General features: G+C 35.8%; 2 long non-coding RNA genes across 2 annotated transcripts in view; one reads left to right on the top strand and one right to left on the bottom strand.

Annotated features, from left to right (window-relative positions):
• Positions 1 to 19,519, top strand: part of LOC148217071 (uncharacterized) — a 59,731-nt gene extending 40,212 nt beyond the window's left edge. The window contains exon 3 of the long non-coding RNA XR_015796002.1: positions 19,346 to 19,519. This is a non-coding gene — a long non-coding RNA (uncharacterized LOC148217071). The remainder of the gene's footprint in view (positions 1 to 19,345) is intronic.
• Positions 2,742 to 24,649, bottom strand: part of LOC148217070 (uncharacterized) — a 47,641-nt gene continuing 25,733 nt past the window's right edge. The window contains exons 2-3 of the long non-coding RNA XR_015796001.1: positions 5,644 to 5,723; positions 2,742 to 2,896 (exon numbers count right to left, since the gene is read on the bottom strand). This is a non-coding gene — a long non-coding RNA (uncharacterized LOC148217070). The remainder of the gene's footprint in view (positions 2,897 to 5,643; positions 5,724 to 24,649) is intronic.

Genomic DNA, 24,649 nt, shown 5'->3' with positions numbered 1-24,649 from the left:
TGGCTTAGTATAATATATGACCCCAGCCTGCCAAGAATTGCTTCTGTTAAATTCATTCTACATCCCACCCAAAAAGAGTATGATTGGAAATATAAAGATGAGTCTTAGTAAACTCATTCGCCAGTTGGAAGCTAGGGCTGACAGCTACAAATTCCTGCCTCCCCATACTGTAATGTTTTCTTAAACAGAGAATTTTGGGAAAAATATATATTAACTTTTGCCAATTCATTGTTGTCACCTTTGTAACCTTCTGAGTCTCTGAATTGTTTGAAGGGATCCACACAGAATTCAGTCTGCTTTGGAGGAATCCCGTGTTAATTTGTACTGGATTCTGGATTTATCTGAAACTGATGGATACTATTAGTCACTAGACCCCAAGTATATAGAAAGTGGTATGTGTAGAGCAAGAAAAAAGAAATGAGGGAAGATTCAAGGGGAAAAAAAAGATCTCTTTAACAAAACAATATACAGTATTGAGAGATTTTTTTTCTGCATTATTGTACTTTTATTGGTATTTCTAATGTATTACATGAGGAATTGGGTATTAGTGACAAGAGACATAAAATAGTGACTGCATTGTTTCCCCAGCTAGATATAGATCTTTTAAAAGTAAAAGTGATTCAATTCTACAGCAGGAAGCCATATGCAAGAATGTAAATGAATTATTTCTAGGTTTAAAAAAATAAGATGTAGGAATTTTATATAAAATAAACTTCCAGTCAGCAATGTTTATTTGAGAAGTGTGAACATGTGGTCTTTCTCTCTTTTACCCTGAAAGCTTATGCAAACATTCTGGCAAGTGTCATTTGCTTAATGTGGCCTGTAGATCTTGCTCCTATTCTACAGTGTAGATACATTAAAGACCACGCTACTTCTTAGCATTTCCACTGCTAGAAATGAAATATACTGAATTTATTTGTAAACACTGAGCTGTACAGAGTTATATTACTCTGCAATGCTCTGATTTCACCTGGTTATGAAACAGTCTTTCTAAAACTGACTGTGCTCAAACCTTTTGTGAATATTTAGCAAAGTCAGTTAAAAATGCTTATGACTCTCTTTTAAGTTGCTTTATGTGAAAGGGGTGACAGGCAGAGTTTTATGGAGTTTTTGTAATAAGATTTAACCAGGTAAGCCAGTGATAGAGAAAATGTGGTCCTCCAAATGTTGACCCATAATTCCAAGCGGCCTAACCAACCTGGGAACACTAGGTATTCAGTAACATTTGGAAGGATATAGTTAAATCTGCCCTGACCCTACCCATTCAGGTAAGTGGTGTGCAGTTACCAATGGTATACTAAGTGCTACAACTTGTACTTTCTCATAGCATAATGCAAGGACATTATATTAATGAGATCCCAATCTGAACTGGAGTGAGACGGGGATGTATTTTAGCCTCCTTGTTGTTTAATCTGTATATTCTCTTGTGGCCACAATAACTAAGCTAGAGCACCATCCCGCAAAATTAGCCAATAGGCATGTGGCAACCTTATTGTATGCAGACAATGTAGTACTTCTGTCACAAACATCAACTGAGCTCAGCTGAGCCCTGAGTACCCTAGCCAATTATTATTCTGAGGAAGCACTTGAAACCAACTGTTCCAAAATAAAGGTCCTAATTTTCGCAACGTGATCTAGAATACATCTCATGCTGTCGTCAGTGTTCAGTGCTGAGCTGATTTATTTGTACATCATTGGACAGTGTATTTGAAACCGTAATAAAATTAATCTCTTTCTTGAAAGACAGCAACTCCGTGGCAGACAATTTTTCCACTTCCACTTCCATTTCTTGCCTCACTCCACCTCCTGGTTCCTTGAAAATTGGCTTGATGCCTTGGCAGATCTCTCTCATAGGGATTGTCCAGATTTTTACAGTTAGAATTAAACAAATTCACACAACATGAAGTAAAGAGGTGTGTATGTGTGGGCATTTTGCTTTTGCGTGAAGAGGAGGGGATTCGGTGTACTCAAGGATCTGCAGCAGCTTGGAAGAGTCAGTGATTATGAGACTTTTTTGGTGACATTCTTACTGGTCTTTTGAGGTCAGCGGAAGTAACAACGACCGTAAAATCTTTCTAAATTCTGTAAAATTTAAAAGGCATTGGGGAAAGGAAATGGAAGTGCTCTAACACTTCTAACTTCAGGAAATATATGCAGGTAGTTTTCATTTAGCAACTGCCTTGGATAGCAACCATTTGCAAATACAACAGTAATAAACGGTAATAAAAAATTCATTTTCCAACCAATGCAGTATGAAACTGATTAAGGTCTGATTGGTTTCAGGCAGCAGCTGGGAGCTAAGGGGAGGGTTCTAATCAACTAATTAAGGTCATAGTTCTGAGCTCGTTAACTTGCGGTTAGCACTTTTTAGGGATGCTCCGCACTGCAGAGAAAAGCAGCTCTCTGCCCTGCAAGGAAGCAAAAAAAGGGGAAAAAAGGGGGGTCAGGCACAGGACACTGTATGGAAGAACTTTATCTGAATGAGACAGCAGCAACCAGTGATCTTCACAGTCTCTCCCTCTCTCTCTCTTAGTCAAGTGTTCACTTAGCAACCATTTTGCTTAACGACTGAGTTGTTGGAATTAATTGCAGTCACTAAATGAGGACTACCTGTATAACCAAACTGGCATACTGTTAAGAACATGTTTAAAGGTGAAGCCATTGGATAATTCCCCTTGTATATTTTTCTGTTTTAAGAAGCATATCAACAGTACTCTGTGCTTGTATTTTTTTTTATCATCATCCTCATCCTCATCCTCATCCTCATCCTTTTATTTTATTTAAAACAAAGGTATATTTTCAAAAAAAGATAGTATCTATGAATAAACATAATTACTGAGATAATTCTCCTTTTTAAATTTCAGAGATTTCTTCTAACTTCTTGTCATAAAAGTTCCTATGGAGAAAGAAGAGGAAAAGTAATTAATCATTTTAAATTATTAAAGATGAGTCAAATTAAGTTAAAAATGCTTTAAAATATTCCCAACAGCTCAACCAGCCCTCTCAGTTTTCTTTAAAAGTTAATCAACAGATGAGCCAGGCAGATGGCCTGCAATTTTATTTTTTTTTCTTCTGAGGCTGAGGGACTTTGAATCCTGCATTTTCTTCATCAGGTAATTGTTGCTGACACACTGTTTCCTATCCACACCATTTTCTTTCAGCGGAATATGTTTTTCTTCCAAAATCTCAGCCAAATGTTTCCAATCCCCCTCCCCCACCACAAAATAGGCTTGCTTGTGGAACAGTAAACATTTTAATCCAAAATATATTGGAGGTGACTGCCACAGAGTGTACCAGAACTCCATAAGTATAGGAGGAGAGTGGAAATCTGAATAATAATAATAATAATAATAATAATAATAATAATAATAATAATTTAACAGAAAGCTGTCATACTTGCCTCTGGACAGCCTTGAAAACAGACTGGAGCTGACAGTATGTCAGGCCTATATAAACTAATTCAGGAAGTTTCATTGCTAACTGATCCCACAGTGTGTTTTTAACTCGGCAACTAAGTAAACTTAAGAATGGACAAGATGTGCAAAATTGTTCAGATCCCTTTGAACACGTTCTGACATTACATGATGGGCTGGCAAATGCTCTTCATTCTCCATGCTGCTGTATTTTGTTTAGCATAATATTCAGCTTGAAGAAAAGGTCTGTTGCATAGCTCCTTGGATGGCAGCAATAAAGGTGTTATCAGTGCACTAGCTGTTTTATTAAAACAAATTAATGTGACTGCAAACATGTATAAATAGACGTACTCACTTTCAAGTGTAATTGTCTTAGCTTTTTTTAACTGCAGTATCAATTTCTCTTGTGAGTCTGTGCTTAATAGACAAAATACGTTGATGGCTTTGACTTTATTTTACTTCCCTTTGTTATTTTTTTTTTTAATAATTTGGCTGCCTGAATTATAGTTAGAGCTGATCATGGCAATCTTGTATGTACATGCACTGAATATTTTGGATTTGTAAATCAGCACTACATGTCCACATAGTCCGTGAGGCCAATACCCACTATTGTTGTAATCTTTGGCTTATCAAACTTTTGCACATGGAATTCTAGGACCAGGAATATAGAAAAAGATAAATCAGTTCCATAAATATTTTCACATATAATCTTTTCTTCATTCAATAATACAACTGCAGTCTGAGCTAACACCATAGATCTCTGCTTCTGTTCAATGTGCACTCTCTTCCCCACTAATTAGATCTTTCCCATAATGTAATTCCTGTAAGACATATATATCAGGAAACATTTATGGCTCTTTTTCATAGTGACCAAAAGCAGCAGGAGACCCAGCAATGGATCAGGTCTGGGATTATCTCCGACTATTCTTGTAGAAAATAATACACAAACACAGCTTTCTCTCTATTATAAAGTAAGAGTGGCCACACAAATATGCTTGTTTTTCAAATGGTGTGGCGAAAGCTGAGTGCTCAGAGACCTCAGAGTAGGGGCTCACTTAAATTTTTCTAATATTTCCACTAGAAAATTCACATCTCCTTCTCTTAAGGTGAAGTAGACGAACTAATGGAGTGCTCCCTGAAAATACCAAAACTGATTTTAGAGATTTCAGAGAGACATTTTTAACAGACAATGGCAACAAAGGGGGGGGGAAGCTTATTTTGGCACTTCATGCCCCCATTCCTGAGTCTGTTCAATCTTTCCTATGGCTATTCTTATCATAATCATCATCATCATCATCAAACAATAATAAAAGATGTGTGTTAGTGTGTTAATATGCTAGCTAGATATATACTAATTATGTTCACATAAAAACTTACCTCACTATCTTCTGGGAACAATTTAGATATAGCATGTACTTTTCATGACTAACTGATTGGAATAAAGTGTGAAATTGTTTTAGTTGATATGCATGAAAATGTGCTGCTGCTTGCCTTCCTGTGCACATCTCTGCCTGCATCTACATGCTAATCAGAAGATCACAGATGCCGGCTCTGACAGCATGGCCTGTCCGGGTCAGGGAGGCAAAACTGAATCATTTTCCCTTAGGATGAATCTCACCTAGAGTGATGCAACATGTTCAATTTGTATGGAAATGTGGGATCACAAATTATTGGGCTTTACTTTTGAATCTGATTGCTTTATGCTGGGAAAACACAAACTGGAAGCTGCCATTCCCCCTCCTTCTCCCACAAAAAAGATTGGCCTTCCAGAGGGAATCTACTCTTTATAAACAGCTGTGATTGTGGTTGAAAGCCCACTGCATATGAAATATTTACCAAGATTGGTAAAAAGTTCTAAAAGTTCTGGATAATTCAGGATTTTATCATATTTCTACAGCAATGTGGAATTGTTTGGGCAATTGTTTAGTTTCGAAATAACAGTTTCCCAAAGGTTTAAGTAACTATTTTAAGTAAACCTTGCTTTATGAAATATATCCTTATTTTTTCTAGAAGACCAGCCACAGATTATAACCTTTCGTTTCACTTTGTGATTATTTCTGGCTAGCCAAAAGGACAGTGGTGAACCGAGAATGTGTGACAACAGAGTCGTAAGAAAATGATGAAATGTTTGGTCTTTGCAGTTCTTATCTCTAAAGGGACAGACATATTCTTATGTGACATGTTTGAGAAAAATTTTCATTGTGGCTAACAAATTGCAAATGAACAATACCCGTTTTCTTGAACTTTGAGTGAAACTGCATATTTGATGATTAAAGTGTTGTCTGGATGTCTTAGGTTTGTTCTGAGATACTAGAAGAAAGAAAACAAAAACATCTATAAACATTTTAGGACCTACACAGAGAATCTTCACTCCCACCCCCATCCCCAATGAGGAAAATTGGTTGACAGCTTTATAGTAAGTGGGCCAAATCCAAATAAGTCGAGGGTTAAATGTAGAAAGAAAGAAAGAAAGAAAGAAATAAATAAAGAAAGAAAGAAAGAAAGAAAGAAAGAAAGAAAGAAAGAAAGAAAGAAAGAAAAGAAAAGAAAAGAAAAGAAAATGCAAATGATATTTCTCTATTGATTATTTTAAAGTAGATAATTCATAGGTTCACCTTATTTTTTTTAGAAGAAAGAATGGACATGTATGTAGCTCAACAGAAAAACAATTTAAAAAACACCATTAAAAAATTCTGCCAGGTTTCAAATGAGTAACCTTCTACATGCAAGTTAGCTCTAGAAGACATGAAAGACCATGGCACTAAATCAGTTGAGGGGCCTTTCTTGCTCTGTGAAGTACAGGAGCTGGCCTATCAGCAAGTAATGAAATCCAGGCAAAATGGACAGTAGCACCAAAGGTTGCTTTTGTGGTTGGTGAGAGGTGAGCACGTGGCAATGTTGTTCATTCCTGCCATCCAAAAATGATTGCTGGCCCATACTGGTGATGGAGCAACCTGGCAGTGTAGGTTGCCTCCCTAACTGCTTATATAGTAAGAGAAAGAATTTCACAACCCCTTCCAACATTAATTTGATGAAGACAGAAACAGAAACAGAAATCTGTATTTAAAACTTATTTCTCTGACAATAGAACCTTCTTGAGCAAAACAATGAGGATAATTTCCCTACAGAAAAGGGCATTACATTTCTGAAAACACATTCAAAACACACATATACAATTAATTTTCAAGAGACTAATTTTATCTCAAATATTCAGTTTAGTAAAGTTCATCTATATAAATCTGTTGCTATTTCTAATAATAATACATTTCAAATAATGTAATCATCTGAGATGTATTCCTAGCTATAGTGTACTTAAGCTATACTTAATAAGTGGTTTCCTCTGGACACCTTTGAAACTTTTCAAACAGAACAGATTTGGACATTTTATAAGCCTCCAAAGTCATCAAGCCAGCAAGCTTAGGAGTTGGGAATGATGGGAGCTGCTCAAATACATTGGAGGACAAACCCTGCAGAGACACAAAGAAGCCTCCAGTACTGATGAGCCTGAAGGCAACAAGGAGAAAAACAAATTGTTTGGTGGATTCAGCAAGATTTGGATGATTGCATAGAAGCTTAAACTGCAGATAAGACCATGAGAACAAAGCTGTAACTACCACCATAAAACCACAAAGTCTAGGCATCGCAAAAAAGTTCAGTTGCATTAAAATATGTGCTGTAAAGGCTCAGGAAAAGGACAGACTGGTCATCGGGATAACTTCATGGTTCCTATTCTTCATAATGACTGTATCAGTGCATTATCACTGTACTTCTATAAAATTTTATCAGATTACAGTTCTGACGACATGATATACAGTAGATCAAGAGGTAATCTCTTTATTTATTTCCAAGCTGTGAAGTCTTGTTTTAGTATCATAGGTATGAAGTTGCCTTCTTTAGTCATCAATCAATAGGATGCTTATGCAGAGTCTTTTCTGTTCCCCAATTATTTTGATTATGAGGTTAATGTCTTTGAGCTCTTTGAAAGTTGCAAAAGTAATTGCTTTACAACAGAAGGGAATTATTATCTATACAACATTAGCCTCACAGCAAACGCTGTGTATGATCTGAAGTGTTCTGTTTCAGTTACTTAAACAAGACTGTACTTAGGGACTGCAGTTGTTTTCATGTCTTTTCATGTCTTTCTTTAGTGTTCCTAAAAATATTTGCCCTGGCGCAAGAAGTGATATTTAACATTAGATTATTTACCAGTGAAAACATTTTTAGAATTCTGGGGAACAATTCTGTGTTCATTTCCCAGTTCTGCTGCAGAATGTTTGTGTTTTTCTTTCTGAGCCAGGCCTTGGATGGAAAACTTAATTTTTTAAGGTAAGCCTTAGGGACACTGTAAACTATCCAACCAAGTGTTTGGATTAAACTTGTGAAATAATAATTTCTCCTCCAATTGTGGATGACTAGAAACTAGTAGGCTTAAGAGAAAATTATTATAAAATGCATTATGCTTGATAGAATATTTGAATACTGTTGACAGTAAATCAACAAGTTCCAGTTCTTCCACAGATTCTCTGTTTTGCTCTTAATGTGACACTGACTTGCTTCATATCAATCCAACATGTTGTTTATTGTTTCAAGATATTATATCAAATCTTAATCCTTAATCATGTTACCCTCACCTTCCTCCCCAGATATTGTGCATTTTAAAAATAACATTGTTGTTGTTTTTGCTTTTTTAATATTATATTTAAATGTGCTGTATTCTTTCTGGGGTATAAATAACCATACACCTCAGGCGCTACACGCCAAGGAAAAATGCACATAAAGCCATCTGGTAGACTCCTGAATGGATTCTGATGTTTACCATCAAAAAGCTGCAATAGTAAAACTTAATAAAGTTCCTAAAAAAACAACAACAAAGAGCTGCAATAGCCATACTGGAAATACTAACTGACACTTTATAGGCTATTACAAACTTATACAATTATGCTGAGATACTTTATTCCAATTCATCCTTATCCACAAGAGGATTTGCAAGTATTATAGGAAACAAAATGGCTGGTATCATTAAAATAGGAGAGGAAGAAAAAAAATAAAGGAAGCCATTGTATTCAATATTCCTAAAGCAGTCATGCCTCATTTTTTAAGGAACAGTAGCAAAATGCATGATACAAATCACACTTTTTTCCACATTCACGTATATTTTGTTTGTTGGGAGAAATGTTAAGCAACATGAATGGTTAATCCTTCCATACCAAGCCTCTGTATTCTTTCCTATTTATTGGTTACAAATGCTATGAAAATTAATGTCAGATGCCCTCATTTAAAAAAAATAAATAAATTGTGAAGTAGTTCAGTGTTTCACTCTGGGATTTCCAAATTACAGTTGGCCAGGCCATTTCTGTGACAGGCCGCACAGTTTCACTGACATATAATTCCCATATTAAGGGTCTTTGAGGAGTGAATAGATGTTAAGATACAAATTTCCAGCTTTGCTTACTTTCACATATGATTAAAGGACTAGTACTATAATTAGGCAAGGTCATATAAAATTATAAAGTTTCTTTCAAAGGCAGTACAAAATATGAAACCAAAATCTATAATGGTTCTTTACCTATGAATGAGAACTCTACAACTGAGTGAAGTTTTGGACCTGCATTTCCCCAAACCTTGTCCAATACTTTATCCATTACACACCCTGTCTTTCAAAAGGTGCTTGGAAAGTGTTGCACTAAATGCTAAATAACTACATGTTGCATTTAGAAGCAAATTGCTGCCATTCAGATCTCAAATTTAAGTCCTTTAATATGTACTCTAAAATTGCAGCACTCCTCAGATCTGGCTTCTTCCTATACAAACCCATTTTCCCTTTTCTGTTTATTCTGCCTCCCCACCCTCCCATAAAATTTGTGAGGATGCATGAAGAAGCTTGTGGCTTCCTGTCTAAAAGATGCCCAGCACTGTACAACAATACCATCCAGATGTCAAGCAAACAATCATTTTATTTAGGAGCACTTTTGTGGTCATTAACGTTGATTGATCTTGAAGAGCGAAATAGAATCAGAATTGGTTAATCTCTGTAGTGGAGGCCAGGACTATAGGCTAGACTGGGAAGCTGAAAAAATATCCTGGGAGAAGGAATGGCACACCATTTTGGCATTGTTGCCTACATGGGTATTTCCATAAAGTCACCAAATGTTTTGGTGAACTCAAAGGAAACTTTTTCTTTATACAATTCACTGCAGTACTGTCTTCTATACGCATTTGGGAAAGTAAAAAGCCATGGTCTGAAAACTCTGCTTAAGAATCAATTTTCTTTTTCCTTTTTTTTTTTAATGACATTTTCTGTATGCTTACTCTCATATACACTTACCTCTAGGTAATAGAAGGCAATAGCAAACTGCTTTTATTTTGTAATTGCTCATAATTGAACTAAAATATTCCTTCAGCTTTCTCTATTTGATTTCAGCAATAAAATTAATAATAGAACTTAGACATTTCTATCAACATTTGAAAAGTTCACTGGTGCTCAAAATCTATATGAATAACGTTAGTTGCAAAAGAATCAAGGACCTGCAATGATGGTTTCAAAGTACCAAATTTAAATCAAATGTCCATATACTATTAAAAACAAAAAATAAAATCTTCTTCCAATATCATTATTTTTAATTGGTAACTTTAATACATTATACATATTAGTAGTACTAGTTCATTTGTATGTAGTAATCAGCAAAGGAAATATAATGTAAAACATAGGAAAGATAAATATTAGTACAGTTATACATATGTCACATGTATTATGAACACAGTGGAATAAAATTGTAGGAACACTTAGTATTACAACTTTTAAGTAGCTAAAATATATTTGGTCTAACATTGTAACTGTTTACCATAAGTTAGAACCCATTTCATTCGTAATATAAACCAATATGTAAAGAACAGAAGTATTATATATTCTGTGCTATATATTGGTAGAATATCTGCACCTAAAGAGTGCATGCAAATGGTTCTGTGTTTTATAGAGAAAAGTGAGCTTCCCCAGGGCTTAATCCTACCTAATGTCTTCATAAATGACTTAGTGGATGGAATGAAAAGTTTGCTTCTCATTCTCGGATGAAACCAAGACTGACAAATGCCTTGGAGGTTAAAATCACAGTTCAGCAGGACCTCAGTTGGTTCTAACTTTGAGTCAGATTCAAAAGGATGATTTCTGTTGTGACAAATTACAAATCTCTCAAGAAGAGATGTGTTGAAACTGAGAGCAAGACTAGAACTGGTGGGTTGAAATTTAAACAAAGGAAATTCAGGCAGAGCATTAGAAAGGATTTCTTGATAATTATGATGTATTAAGCAATGGAACAGTTAATGGACATTTTCAAATGAGGGCTGGATGGGTACTTGAGAATGATTTAGTGGATGCCTACCCTGAGGACCAGGAGGCTAGATAACCTAAAATGATCAATTCATACATTTTTGATGGTGTGATTTTTAAAAGATTACCTATTTTGCGGCATTTGTTTTTGTACTCCTCTATGCCTTGATTTTCTCTTTCAAAGCATATAATTTATTTAATAACCTATTAATGAAGGTGTGGTTTGAATGGAAAGTACCAAGACAAGGAAACTGTTCATTTTCTTGATCTCTGCTAGACTCCTGAGCAGATATTTGGTAAAATCAAGGTAGAATCAATGCACACTTCGAAAGGAGCAAAGCTCGGGACAGAAATAGAAATGATGAAAGAAGACGTTCAAGGCAGCATGTCCTGACAAAAGGCAACTCTGCAAGAATCTCATTGCTGTCCAGAACCATCCCTGAAAACTTTGCTATAAACGTAAGAATGTGAAGGTGTGGTTAAGGGAGGGTTTAATTTCCCATTAGATTACAGCAGAAAGTGAAGTGCTATGCCTCTTATTTTAAATCTACACACAAATATCTGCAATGCCTCACAACAATCATTCTTACACGTTTCCATTCATCTGCTCCATTCAAATTCCCATAACGTCATTATGCCAACATTTTTTCCAGATCATCTGTCTCTTCTCACAGAAATAGCTTATGCATCTATACTTTTAAGAGGCAAGACATTGCATGCACATGTATTTAATAACTCCTACGCCCTGTCATATGCAGTACGTGTATCAAATAGCATGCCAGCATTCGGTGATGAAATCTATTGCAGTATAGGACAACAAGATACCTTCCTGGTTCTCCTGACTCTTTTTATATAATGTACTGTGGTTCTGATGATGCAGCAGCGGTTAAACAGCCAATGCAGTGTAGTGGATAAAGTCCTAGTTGTTTCTCAGACTAGAACTAAGGAAACCTAGGTTCAGCCCCCCTCAGCTGTAAAGCTTTCTGAGTAGTCATGACCCATTCGCTTTCCATCTACTTCATGAATTGAGGTCAGTATATTGCCCTTAATAAACAGAACAGAGCAGGAAGGAGACTGAAGAATCATTCTTAAGAATAGTTTTAATGGACATGGGCATGTACATTTGATTCTGCTGCTGGTTGAACACAGGATCAGAACTACATTGTGCTGGCATTAGTCCTGAAACTATGTAACATGTTTTAAGTTTTACTGAAATAAGTAAGAAACATGAAAGCATAACTGACTTGCTGGATCTGATCAGTCATGATTTTTTAGTCTAGATTCCTTTTTCTTCCAGTGACTAATTAAATGTGCATGATTAACCTACAAGGAGAACAAGTGCTTAAGATCCCTGTCTTACTACTGTTCAAGTGAATGGCATTTAGAAGGTCACTCAAGAATGATGTCTATGTAACGTATTGATGAGAGCTATTGATATCATCACCAGACTAATTCTCCGTGAAATTGCCTAATCCCTTTTAAAACTAAGTTGATAGCAAGCATCACACATTTTCATACTGAATTCCATGGTTTATCTATGTTATTTATTTGTAACATCTTCATGTCAACAATTGGTCCTCTGGGTATTACGCAGAAAAATAAATCATAAAAAAAATATTAAAAATGCAAAACAAACATAAAATGAAGAACAAGTTAAACCAAAATAAAAACAAGGTGTCTAAATCAATAAGGCACATTGTAAAAGTGGAAAACCTGAAAATCTGGGAAAAAATGGGTTTTGACATGGTGCTGAAAAAGGCAGAGGTGCTAGATGAATCTCCCTCCCTATTACTGATAAATCCTTCTCTTTAGCAATTGTTATTCTCACCTCATTAGACAAGTAAACCCAGAAAAAAACTCCCTAAATTTATTTTAGATCCAGGAAAAAAAAAAAATAGTCCTCCAGATAATCCCCAAGATATTTAGAATATTAAAGGTTAATATCAGCACTTTAATATCACTCTAAAATGGACTGGAAGTTAGCATAAGACTATACAGTGTCCTGGTATAATGAGATAGTATCAGCCAATTCTTATGAACAATTTCACAGTTTGTTTTCAGGAAGCTCCATGGACAACATGTTTACATTTTACACCAATGAAGGGTTGGCAAATTTCTGATCCTCCAGATGCTGCTGAACTATAGCATTCTTTATCATTGGTCATTTTGTCTGGAATTTATGGAATAGTATCTCAGCGGCTCAATCCAAACAAAAGCTTGCTAAGCGTGGATGATGGCAATTTTTTTGTGGACTTCTTTGTTATCCTTTTTTTGCTTTAACCACCCTAAATAATTTAGTGTCATGACCAGCTCGGTCCTTTCACTACTCAATTGTAACTCCAGATTATGTATGAACAAATTGTAAAGTACTCTTCCCAAATCCCAGTATAAATCCTTGAGGATCTCACTTCTTACATGACTCCAATATGAGAATTATCAATTGATTCCATCTTGTTCTTTAACCAGTTACCAGTCTATAACAAGATCCATCTTTTGGTTCTTATCCATACTATTGGTGACTCTCAGCCCTTCAAGGTAGCTAGGTCAGGAAAAGGACTCACAAGAAATCCTCATCAATATTTCTCTAATAATCTACTTTATTGATACAGGCTGTAGTATTAAAAAGCTTGATGGTGTTTTCCTTTCCTTCTCTCTTATGCCAAAGAGAGTCAAGGTGGAGTCAGTTTAAGTTTCTTTCTAATGCTTTCTTCCCTTCCTGGGGTTAATTTATGTTTTGCTAATAGTCTCCACACATCTTCTCCAAGATCATCTCTGTGGTTCTCTACATTGGCTTAGGAACTTCTGAAGGGGGATTTTGTGAGAAAGTGTTTCAAAAGTCCAAAATAAATCCTAGAAGACAGTAAGAAATGCAAAGAGCAAGCAGAAAAGGAGGCATTATAATTGCTATTGTTATTTAAAGTTTGCATTGTTAAAAACACTACATTTTAAAAAATGTGTAAAACATTAAAAAAAGCCAAGGACAAAGTTAATTTGTTTAATCCCAGGGGAGTTTATAGTGTGCTAAAGGGAGATCAGAACATTGTGGAGAACCTGATTGAATTTTTGAATCTCTCTGCTGTACAGAAGATATAGAGCAGGTATTTGTGTATGAACTGAAATTTTGAGAAAGGAACTTTGAAGAATTGAGACAAATACCTAGCTATGGCTGTATGTTGCTCCATTGTTTTGAACTGATTTCCATGCTGAATTTATTATTGCTGTAGAAGTTTTAATTATACCATGGATGCTTTAATTATATTGTTTTGTGTGTACTGGACAAAATTTATATAGACTGTGGTAAGAAAGAAATTAGATATAAATAAATGTCAATTTCTAGAACTTATAAATAATTTAAAAATTAAAATAGAATCCATTCAAGAGTTCTTGAAAACTTACATATGTAGTGTATTAAATATATAATCTCTCCCTAAAATTAGTTGGACTCTGCCTTGATCATGTTTTTATTTATCATATTACTCAACATTATAGGAATGCTGTTAATTAAAATCTATTAGTCAACAACAACAATAAAAAGCCTGTGTGAATGCCTACTGAATGTCTAGCATAATGTTGAAACTGGAAGCACCCAGTCATTCCTGAGGCGTTATTTCTAGTAAAACGTTTGAAGTAATGATGCCCCTTTTCTTTAAAAAGTTTGTCCTTTCCTCATCTCTTTTCTTACCTGTGTCCCTTACAGAACAACAATAAAAGAACAGGTTGTTGAAAGCTAGCCAGGGCTTGTGCAGAGTATACAATATAGCAAAGCACTGTAGTATAGCATGGGGGAAAAATAAGTCTAAAGCTCAAGGGGAATAATTATTAGCTAAGGAACAGTCTTCTCCCAGCATTTTCTACCTGTCCAATTCAGTCTAGTAGATTGGGGGTGCTGTGGATCCCATCAGCCAAGGAATGTTGGCTGGTGGGGACCAGAAGATGTACCTTTTCAGCAGGAGCCCCTGTCCTTTGGAACATTCTTCCTTTGGAGTTCAGGATGACCCCAACCCTGCTAGCCTTTCATAAGGCTTTAAAAACCTGGCTATGTGCCTGAGCCTGGGGTCCCAAAAGTGTTAAGGGCCTGGTTGCGCTCTTGATTTTTATGTAGTTTTTATGATAACTGTTGGCTGCCTATATGTATAATTTGTAATTGTTTTAATGGTTTTAATTATTGAAATTATTCGCTGCCCAGAATCACTTGGATTGAGAAGGGTGGCTATAGAAATTGCATAAATAAATAAAAATAAATAAAAAATTATGGTTGTACCGAAGAAGGTAACAATAGCTTCCTCCAAGGCTTTCTATTTACTTGTTCATGCTCTATGTTAAAGGGCAAAAAGTTGGCAGGGCTGTAATAGTAAAGGAATGATGGAGGGAAATGCCTGTCTTAGATGCCAGTAATCCTAACCACTGAATTTAAATTTGCAACTGTCTTGGATTTCTTCAGACATCTTCCTAATCAAATTTTTCTTCCAAAAAATAACCACACATAAAGAATAAAAGGGTTAGCATATGGAGACTTTGTTTTAGTGCTGAACACAGAAAATTTGCAATAATGAAATGTTCATAAATTAATACACTCCATTACTGACGTATGTATTCTTATGTAAACAACTTGCATACATAGAACCAAGAAACTGAAATCATTGCATTTGGAGAAATGAATGGCATGACAGCAGATGGAGAACAGGGCAAGCACGAGACAGGGCCAAGAAGCAAACAGTTTTCACAAAAGCTTTCATTACCTCTTCCAGTTCTCCCCCAGAGCAGGGCTGCACACTGGAGTCCAATATTGGAATCCAAATAAATCAAAATTGTAACACTGAAATGTAGCCAAATATGAATAAAATATTTAATATCTTACCTGCTTGTCATCATTTTGCAGAAAGAAAGGAACAGAAATTGTCTAGTTCTTATTAAAAACAGATGGCAGCAAAAGACGTTAGTGGAAGGTAGGGAAGGACAACTAGACTCTTGCAGATCCACAAGCACTGTACAGAGAATGTACATGTATACATGTACATGTACATGTACATGTACATGTACATGTATATGTATATGTATATCAATGGCAGAGGAACAAGTTGTCTTCATCATATTGAGTGTTAACTCTTATTTAGTAGCTACATGTGAAGGTAATTTAATAAATAGGCACCTTGAATCAGTAATTCCTGCAAATATAGTGCCCTTGTTTATGCAAGTCTCTATAAAATCATGCTGTATATTCAGATCTGCTCCCCCAAGACTATCACAGATGGAACAGTCACGACGCTGCCTTAGGTATCCATGGGGGGGAGGGGGGGAATGATGAGCAAGCAATGAAATGGGCATCTTTATGTCACAACACAAACCCCATGATATACATAATGTCTGACATCAGGATGCAAGTTCAAAAGGATGCAGTTTATGTTGTAATGTCACTGCATTGGCATGTCTGTTATCACTGCAGCTAGCAATGGATACCTATGAATGCTGCTGTCATGCACATCCAAAGTAGTTGTTCTGCCAATAATTTATAAATAGGATTAGATATGAAATAAGTATTAGATGCAGAATGTTAACTAGATCTCAAACTGCACCTCACATCCAGTAATTTGGATGTGAAACTATCTACCTGCAGGAATTTTTGTAGGAAGATCTTTGGGGGGGGGGGGAATTGCACCCAGATTTTTTAATTTTCCCAAATGAAAGGTGGGAGGAGACTACACAGTTTTGCATAGAGTTTAATTCAGCCTTCCCCAACATAAAGCCCTCCAGATGTGTGGGACTACAACTCAGTTCCCTTATCTCCAGCTAGCATAGCCATATGCATTAATTTTAGTGCATTTTTACATAGTTTGAGATTTCAGGATGAGTATAAGTTAGAAAATGAAATGCTTTCCTAGAAGTCCAAATTATTATTTTTTTTTAAAATAGCTTCAGCTGGATTTTTAAAAAGGAAGAAAAAAAGTGCATTGAATAATTAAGATATACAATAATGTACATGTATGTATTATATTGCCTTCCAAAATATAGATGATAAATGTGTTGCACTTGCAACAATTGTCAGTTTGTAGTAAATATCAAGCCTAGGCCATTTCAGAAAACCTGTGGACAGACTCATTACAGTCAATGGGAGTTGTACAGAAAGAATAATGTGAGACTGTGGATCAATCTGACATTTCAATAAAGAATATACAGGAGAATATGGCAGTGATTTTACCCAATGGCATTCTATTCAACATTGCAAATATAATGCTGTTCCTTTACTCAAAACCTAGGTGTAAAAGATCAAGAAGCAAATGACTAATGGGGGGAAAAAATGGGGGGGGGAGAGATCTCCAAATGGCAAAGTGCGTGAGGCAGAGCTGAAGGAGTTGGGTGTGTTTAGTCCAGAGAAAATATAATTAGAGGAGACCTAAAATGTTTAAAGAAGAGAGCCACCTTAGGTTCCTTACAAGATTCTGCAGAAGATTTTGGAAATCTGGATTTCTCTAGAAATATGTCCCAAATACTACAAATGCAAGCTATGTAGAAGAGGGCAAGAGAGACTGATGAATTGAGCTAACAGCACCTTCCAATTCTAAATTCATGTTCTTCCTGATCCTCATTGAGTAATTCCCAGGATATATGAAATTGTGATCACATATGGTACCTTGATCAGAATTGTGGGAGGTAATGGTTATATTAAGAGGTATCTCTAAATGGAGGCCACCATAAAGTGGTGCAATTTTTCACTATTGTAGCAATCTGGTTTTCAGCTTCTGTAATTATATAAATTGCAGCTGCTGCATTTTTTATTTATTGTTACCTATGTATCCTGTCTATCCTCCAAAAGCTCAAGGTAATATATATAGCACACTTTCATCTAATTGCTTCCTATACTAACCCTGTGGAGTATGCTGGACTGAAAAATAACTACTAGCTCAGAGTCACTCAGTGAGCATCCATATTAAGATCTAACTTGAAGCTAATCTACTTGGTGAAAATTCAGTGCCTTATCATTACATAACCAGAAACTGTCTTTGACTATGGCACATAACTGAGTATGTTGACCTCAGATGCCCCATAGAAGCAACTGATTTGTATACCTAAAGATATAAAAGCCCTGATGAAAGACGCCCAACCTTCAATTTAGTGCTCTACTTCTTGAAGGCTCTTCCTTCAAGGGTGTGTACTTCCTAGAATTTCCAGCCCAAATGGAAGTCCTTGGAAGAGGAAGAAGAGTTGGAAGAGGACTGAATCACACCCATGATAAGTCCAATGATATCAAAAATCTAAGTATATCATTGAACTATAGTGTTGGATGTAAAGTTTTGTTTCACCTAGTCTGGGCAGAATCCAAAAGGGTGCCCACTGCAGGATGTAAGGTTGAATGAAGCTTCTAGTTGGAATGGAAAAACTTGGGGCAAAAGAAATTTATTGATTTAATGGACCATTATTAGACCAACTGCAATATAAACTAAAAAAAAAAAAAATGGCAGCTGCTGACCAGCGGAGAACCTAGGAACCCAGCAGCATAATAGCTGGATAGAGCAGCATAAGTCACAGGAAGGCAGGGGACTTGCCAGGCACTGTAATCAGTTGGGGCTGTCATTAGATCAGAAGGAAGCACTGCAGACTATTCTACTGCTTGGAAGGGCTTAAGTTGCCTTAAATAGGAAAACAGCAGTTTTGAAGCAGGCTACTCAAGAGGTGTTGGGTGACTCAGACTGGTGATGAAGCAAGTGGAAAGTGCCAATGTGCCCTTAAAGTTTGTTTTTAAATTAGAAGCAGTGCTATACTCTCTGCATTATGTCAGTGCTGAACTCAAAGGACATATAAGCCAGCTATTCCCAACCTGATACTCTGGAAGTGATGGGAAGTTAACAAATCTAGAGGGAAATAGGTTGAAGAAAACTCATAGAAATAGCAAAGTCTTAACACAGATATATTATTCTTGCAAATAGTGAAGAATCTTGGAAACCTGCTGAGACTGTATTGGAAAATAAATAGTTTTGCCTTTAAATCTGTTTCCTTATACTTGTGTCTGAAAAAGATTGGCTGAGTTTATACAAACATTAATCCTAACTGTAATCCATTACAGTGTAACATAATAGCCTGATAGCTTGGTTAGAACAACAGCTGTTTTTCTTTTTTTCTTTTTTTTTAACCTTGATTAGGTATTGCATTTTTAAGTGATGCAATGGCTATATAATTAATTAATTTGCTTTTGACTTTCTAGTATGTTTAGTGGTAATGATAAGAAGAATAGTCTATAACATGCTTGTCAGAAGAACACTTCCTGACAAACCCAGATCTTCCACTTTTTGAAAATACCTGCCTTTTTTGTCTTTAGTATACTGACATTCAGAAATTTTGCAAAGATTTCCCCATCAGATAGGCAGCTATACAAATATGATAAATAAACAAATAAATAAACAAACAAAAATATTATCTGCACAATAATTCTTTCCTGGGATTCTAGTCGCTGCTACAAATGGTCAGTAGTGTAACCTTTACAGAAACTGGAATCCTACATGCTTTACCATTGTGAATGAAATGGCTCTTAAATATCATAAGAGAGTGCATATGGAATATTATATTTATTAATGTGTTTGGAAAAATTTTCAGGATTCTCTCACTGAATTAACAGGTTGGATGCCAGGACCTTAGCTCTGGATACTAAGAATGTGCTCAGCTCCAACTCTAAGGTTCAGATCTACAGTGAATTCAGACAATATATTTATGGCTGTCACTTCAAGAAACCACTTCCAACTACTAACAGAAGATTCCAAGGAATCTGAAAGACTGACAAGAGAAGGCAAGATCAGAGATCCAAGAGTGAAGAACAGGATCTAGCACAACTATAAATCTAGTCTCTCTAGACTCTCAATCTCTTGTTCTGGAGTTGATTTATTCAGTGGTAAAACATGAACACAACTTGACTACTTTTAAATTAAATTACTTATTAAACGTACATAACTGCTTCAATCTAAAAAGTCTCTAAATTTTATCTTCCTACTTGTATACATCAGTCAGAGTTTCTGTACATGTCAATGTTTTTGTTGGCCTGTATTCTAGTGTGGGTCTGTCCTGGAGAGAATAATGAGTGTCAATTATGGTATTCCTCATTCTACACTCCCTTTGTATCATAACCATCTACAGGAAGACAGGAAGGTTAAACTGAAAGTGTCCTGGATTGGAACAGAGAACCAATCTTTATTTTTAATACATAAGGGAAAATGCTAATGACAAACTGGTGTGCAAACGAAAGTATCCAGCAAATAAGCTCACTGGTTGTAACTATGAAAATGAAACTTGCTGAAGATTACTCTTGCTGGAAAATCCATGTAATCTATAAAAAGGACCAGATGTGATGCATAGACTTTGAAATGACAATCAGATGGCAAGGCTAGGGAGAAACTAACACATTTGTACAATGGCTTCAATTTTTTCAGACATCATAGGAAATTAAAAAAAATATATATCTAGGTATATTAGCCCCTTTTTTAGCTCAATGCCTTTTCAACATGTTTCTTAGAGATTTTAAACAGAGCTTAGGTGGCTATTTGTTAGGGATATTGTAGCAGTGGCTTTCTTGTATAAATAAAGAGATTGGACCAGATGACCTTTGAGGTTCTTCCAATTCCATAATTTTCATTTCTCAGGGGCACTCTTGAATAATCAGTTTTACTCTTGGGTGTGTGGGTGTGTTTGTATGTATTAAGTTGTTTTTATGATCTAAAAAGAAGTACAATTAGTTTCACTCTTAATCCGTATTTGCACTTAAAATTGCAAGAAGAAAAATCCTGTTCAAAATATATTGACCATAGTTTGTTTCTTCTTGTGTTCTTGGAAGTTTCTGACCTTTCTCTGAAATTGATGCATTTTCATTTTTTGTCCTCTTTCTTATTTCTTGGCTAAAGTTGTAAATGAACCAGCCAACCTGCTTTGTGGCCAGATCCTCAGCTTCAAATATAGCCAAGCCCATCTTGTGTTGGCATGATATGCACCCTGTCCTGACTCATTCCCTGTTCTGGAGCATGAATCAAGAAAAATGGAGCTCCACCCTCCCATTATCTCGCATGTGAAGAACACAAGCACATAACAGTGCAAATAATATTTTTCTTTTTCATGAAAAGGGGATGAATTTTGCAGGTGATTTAGAGTATTATGAAGAGGTGAGACATGCCACATTTTACAGAAACCAATGTCAGGCGTTTTGAGTTACATTCCTCTAACTTGAAATGTGGTTGATTAAAGTGCTAATAAAGTGCTTCCATTCTACCAAAATGGGATGCAATTTGTGTGAAAGCTAGAGCATTTTTAGGATATGGGGTATGTCAAAAGTTATAGAAATTAATGCAGAGCTTTCTATGCGGCATGGTGACTGCCTAATCAAACCACTCCCATAGCATTCTCGGCCCACCCACTCTTGGCATAATTGACTGAGCCTCATCCCGCTGCACCATCCTCTGTCTCTGATGAGACTGCCTAATATACTAACACATGTGGGCACACACAGACATATGCACCTGCCTATGAGTAAGATGAAATTGGCATGAGGGACATGCCGCCTCAAGTAATGCAACTACATTATTGTTTAAAGTTTTGCTCAGTAGAAAATAGAATTAAATTAATTTTTGGAAGGAATAAACAATGAGAGGACTACCTATAAACTAGTATAATAGAAACACTACTGTCCTTAAACAAAATAAAAGATCAGAATATTAGCTTCTGAGAAAGGAAAGGAGGATGAGGAGGAAGGGGAAGAGAGGAATGGAAAGCTGGATGAACAAATTAGTCAAAACATAAGAAATAAATCATTTGGTCATTTACGTCAGATCACCTTCACGTACAGAATCACCCAAATAGGACAGGCAGGATGACAATCAGGCATGACTGCATGAAGAGAGAAATCTATCTATCTATCTATCTATCTATCTATCTATCTATCTATCTATCTATCTATCTATCTATCTATCTGTCCGTCCGTCTGTATCTCTCTCTCTCTCTCTCTCTCTCTCTCTCTCTCTCTCTCTCTCTATATATATATATATATATTGAAAACTGAGAAGATGGAGTACTATATTGCCTTGAGCTCCTGAAAGAAAGGTTGGATATTACTGTAATGTTAATCACACATACACATAGACAGACCCACATGTCTGCACGGGATTTTGAAATAAAGATGGGACAAATTAGAGATGTCTTGCTCATCTGGAATGGGTTGATAAAAATTACAGTGAAATTGCTTTACTCTTGGTCTGAGTTCAGGCTTTGTCTTCAGTCAGGCCACAGCTTCATCATTAGGCCATCATTATAAGATGGAATTTTTTTTGACCTTGTCAGATAGTAGAGGCGTGGAAGCTTGAAGATTTTTGAAATGATGGGAACGTATAGCTCAATCCTAGTTACAACATAAAAACTGTCCAGGAGATGCACTGAATTTCAATGAAGAGCTGCTATATTTCCACTGAATGAAAAAAAGTGTCACACTGAAGTTCAGCTGTCCTTCATATAGTTGGTGGGAGATATAGACCAGGCTGGAGTTCATTTGATGCTCTCCTAATTTATTCCAGTCAAATAAGCAGACTCATTTTCATGCAGGTCTACTTGGGAGTAAATTCCATTCATTTACCATGTATAGGATAGGTTTGCATGTTTTATTTATTTATTTATAACATAGCACAACTCCAGAAAACTCATATTCCAATAAGAGAGTCTTTACCACATGCTTAATCCTCCCAGTGAAATAAGGGACTTAAAAGTATTCAACTTTTGTTGGAATGTGTCCATACATTTTACTGATTCAGCTAAACTTGTATCTTTTCCTCATTAGATGTATATTTTTATAAGACACTTTCAAGAGACAGAGTGAGATAATTCAAACACTATCAAGCTGCTTATTTATCTTTGATTCCTCCCATTTTATCCTCTCACAAGAGGCCTTATTATTAGAGCAGCCCATGAGGTCTTGTGTTTCTATGAACATTCTAATAAAAAATTCATTTCTTAGCACTTCAAGCCTTGTTATCTTTTTGAAAACTCTGTAGCTTTTTTCTTCCTGCTGGGCTTAATGATTTCTGAGTTCAATAACATCATAAAGAGCTTTATTGCATTCCTATCTTAGCAGACATAAATGATCAAACATCACTCAAAAATAGCAATATTATTTAGAAGCCATCCACAATATGCACTAATAATGAAAAAAAAAAATTGGATACAGTAGCTTTAATTGAATTCATGAGACCATGGGAAAATAAAGTTTTTCTGCCTCAAAGTATAACAGTGCTTTTTCTTAAGCTTTGAGAGGCTAATATTTTTAAGAATATTAATGTTTCATTTTCTCTTATCAACATGTTGTTGAGATTGTTTCAGCTTACATCATTGCACTTTTAAAATAACCACAACATGGTCATTTCAGGATTTATTAATTGACTGATTGAGTTAAAAATGCTTGCTAGACGATGGCTGTCACAATGCAGTTCAGGAGCCACAATTTATTTTGAAATGGAAAAAAAATGTTCTCATAAATCTGGAAATCTCCTAAAGCCCTTTTAAAATAAGACTTTGGATGAAAAGTTTATTTTATGAGCAATGAAATTTGAAGAACAAAGTGTTTGGTTATCCTAAAGTGTCTTCCTTCGTAAGTTCTGTTTGTTTTTTTGTCTCCTGGGAGAAAGTAAAAGAGAAATCTTAAGTTTTGCAGTTACTTTGGTTAAACTGTGGAAAAAATTTCCTGGCACATGAGCACATTTTTACCATTTCAAATCTTTTTGTGTTTAATCATAGTTTGACTTCTGAGGAACAGCAAATGTCAGAGGATTATTCTTACTACATCTTTCGAGGATGTTTTCTTGTCTACGTTAGATATTCTTTACCTACCATCATTATACATTGCTGGTGCATATGGTACAATACATGCTTCTAAATATCATTTGTATGTGTGATGGTTTTTTATGAATCCCTCATACATATTTCCTTCCACTTCTTCCACCTTTTCTGATACTATAGAACATCCTTTGAGAGAAGCAGGATGAAAAAAACAGGCAGTACTAGAAGCACCTGAAAGCATTTTTTTAAAAATCTAACTGATGGAAAGTAAAATAAAACAGCAACATTTTGAAAGGAATTTAGAACATTCAATGAGCTTCATCACTGAGACCAAACAAATTATGACAGTGATGTGGAAAAACTAATAGAGAACTGGGACTTCCAGGGAAGCAATGGTGAATTGAAGACAGCTCCGCTTCAATGACTATGGTGGAATGGGGAGCTGGCAAAGGGATTGGCTTCTCAGAATTCCTCTCCGGATAAGGAGAGGACTCGGGATCGCCCACCAGTACTCCATATAGTGGTCTCCAGTGGGTTCAAGCTCTGGGAGCCAAGGGATCATCATTTTTGTCCAAGCCACAGTGGGTGCCTTCTAAAGGACAGTGGGTTCACATACTTCCTTTCTTAATCACTTCTGGAAATTGCTTAACTTTTTTTTTGGATATTAAGAACCTTAAAAATGGCAAGTTTTACTACACCAGGTGAGTTTTCTTCAGTCCTTGGCAAAAGAAGTTTTATACAAGTTTAAGGACTTAAAAATTTATTATTTTGAAATAAACAGCAAAAAGGTGGTTAGAATGTTGATTTTAGAAAGTTATAAATGGACTAAGGGGCCAGGTGGATTTGAAATAAGATTTTGAAATTAATTACAGAATCATTCCTGTGGGTTGTTTAGAATTCTATAAAAATATATGAAGATTTTGAAATCTTCCCATGGGAAAATGTTAAAAAAAATGATAAGATGGGGCTTTGAAAGTTGGACACTAGAAAGAACTAAAGATTGTAATTAAAGGAGAAGAGACCCAGTAATGCAGAATGGTGGAGCAAGATACTGTAACTCTTGAAGAATTCAAGGATATTTGGGAACAATGCATTCAGAAATTTCTCTTAATATTGTCTG

Source organism: Python bivittatus, unplaced genomic scaffold (assembly GCF_059951505.1).
Source record: "Python bivittatus isolate LINGU-HERP-01145 unplaced genomic scaffold, Pbiv_v1 ctg000020_np1212, whole genome shotgun sequence".
Lineage (NCBI taxonomy): Eukaryota > Metazoa > Chordata > Lepidosauria > Squamata > Pythonidae > Python > Python bivittatus.
The sequence above is the reverse complement of the archived record's forward strand: the minus strand, read 5'-3'. Positions and strand labels throughout refer to the sequence as shown.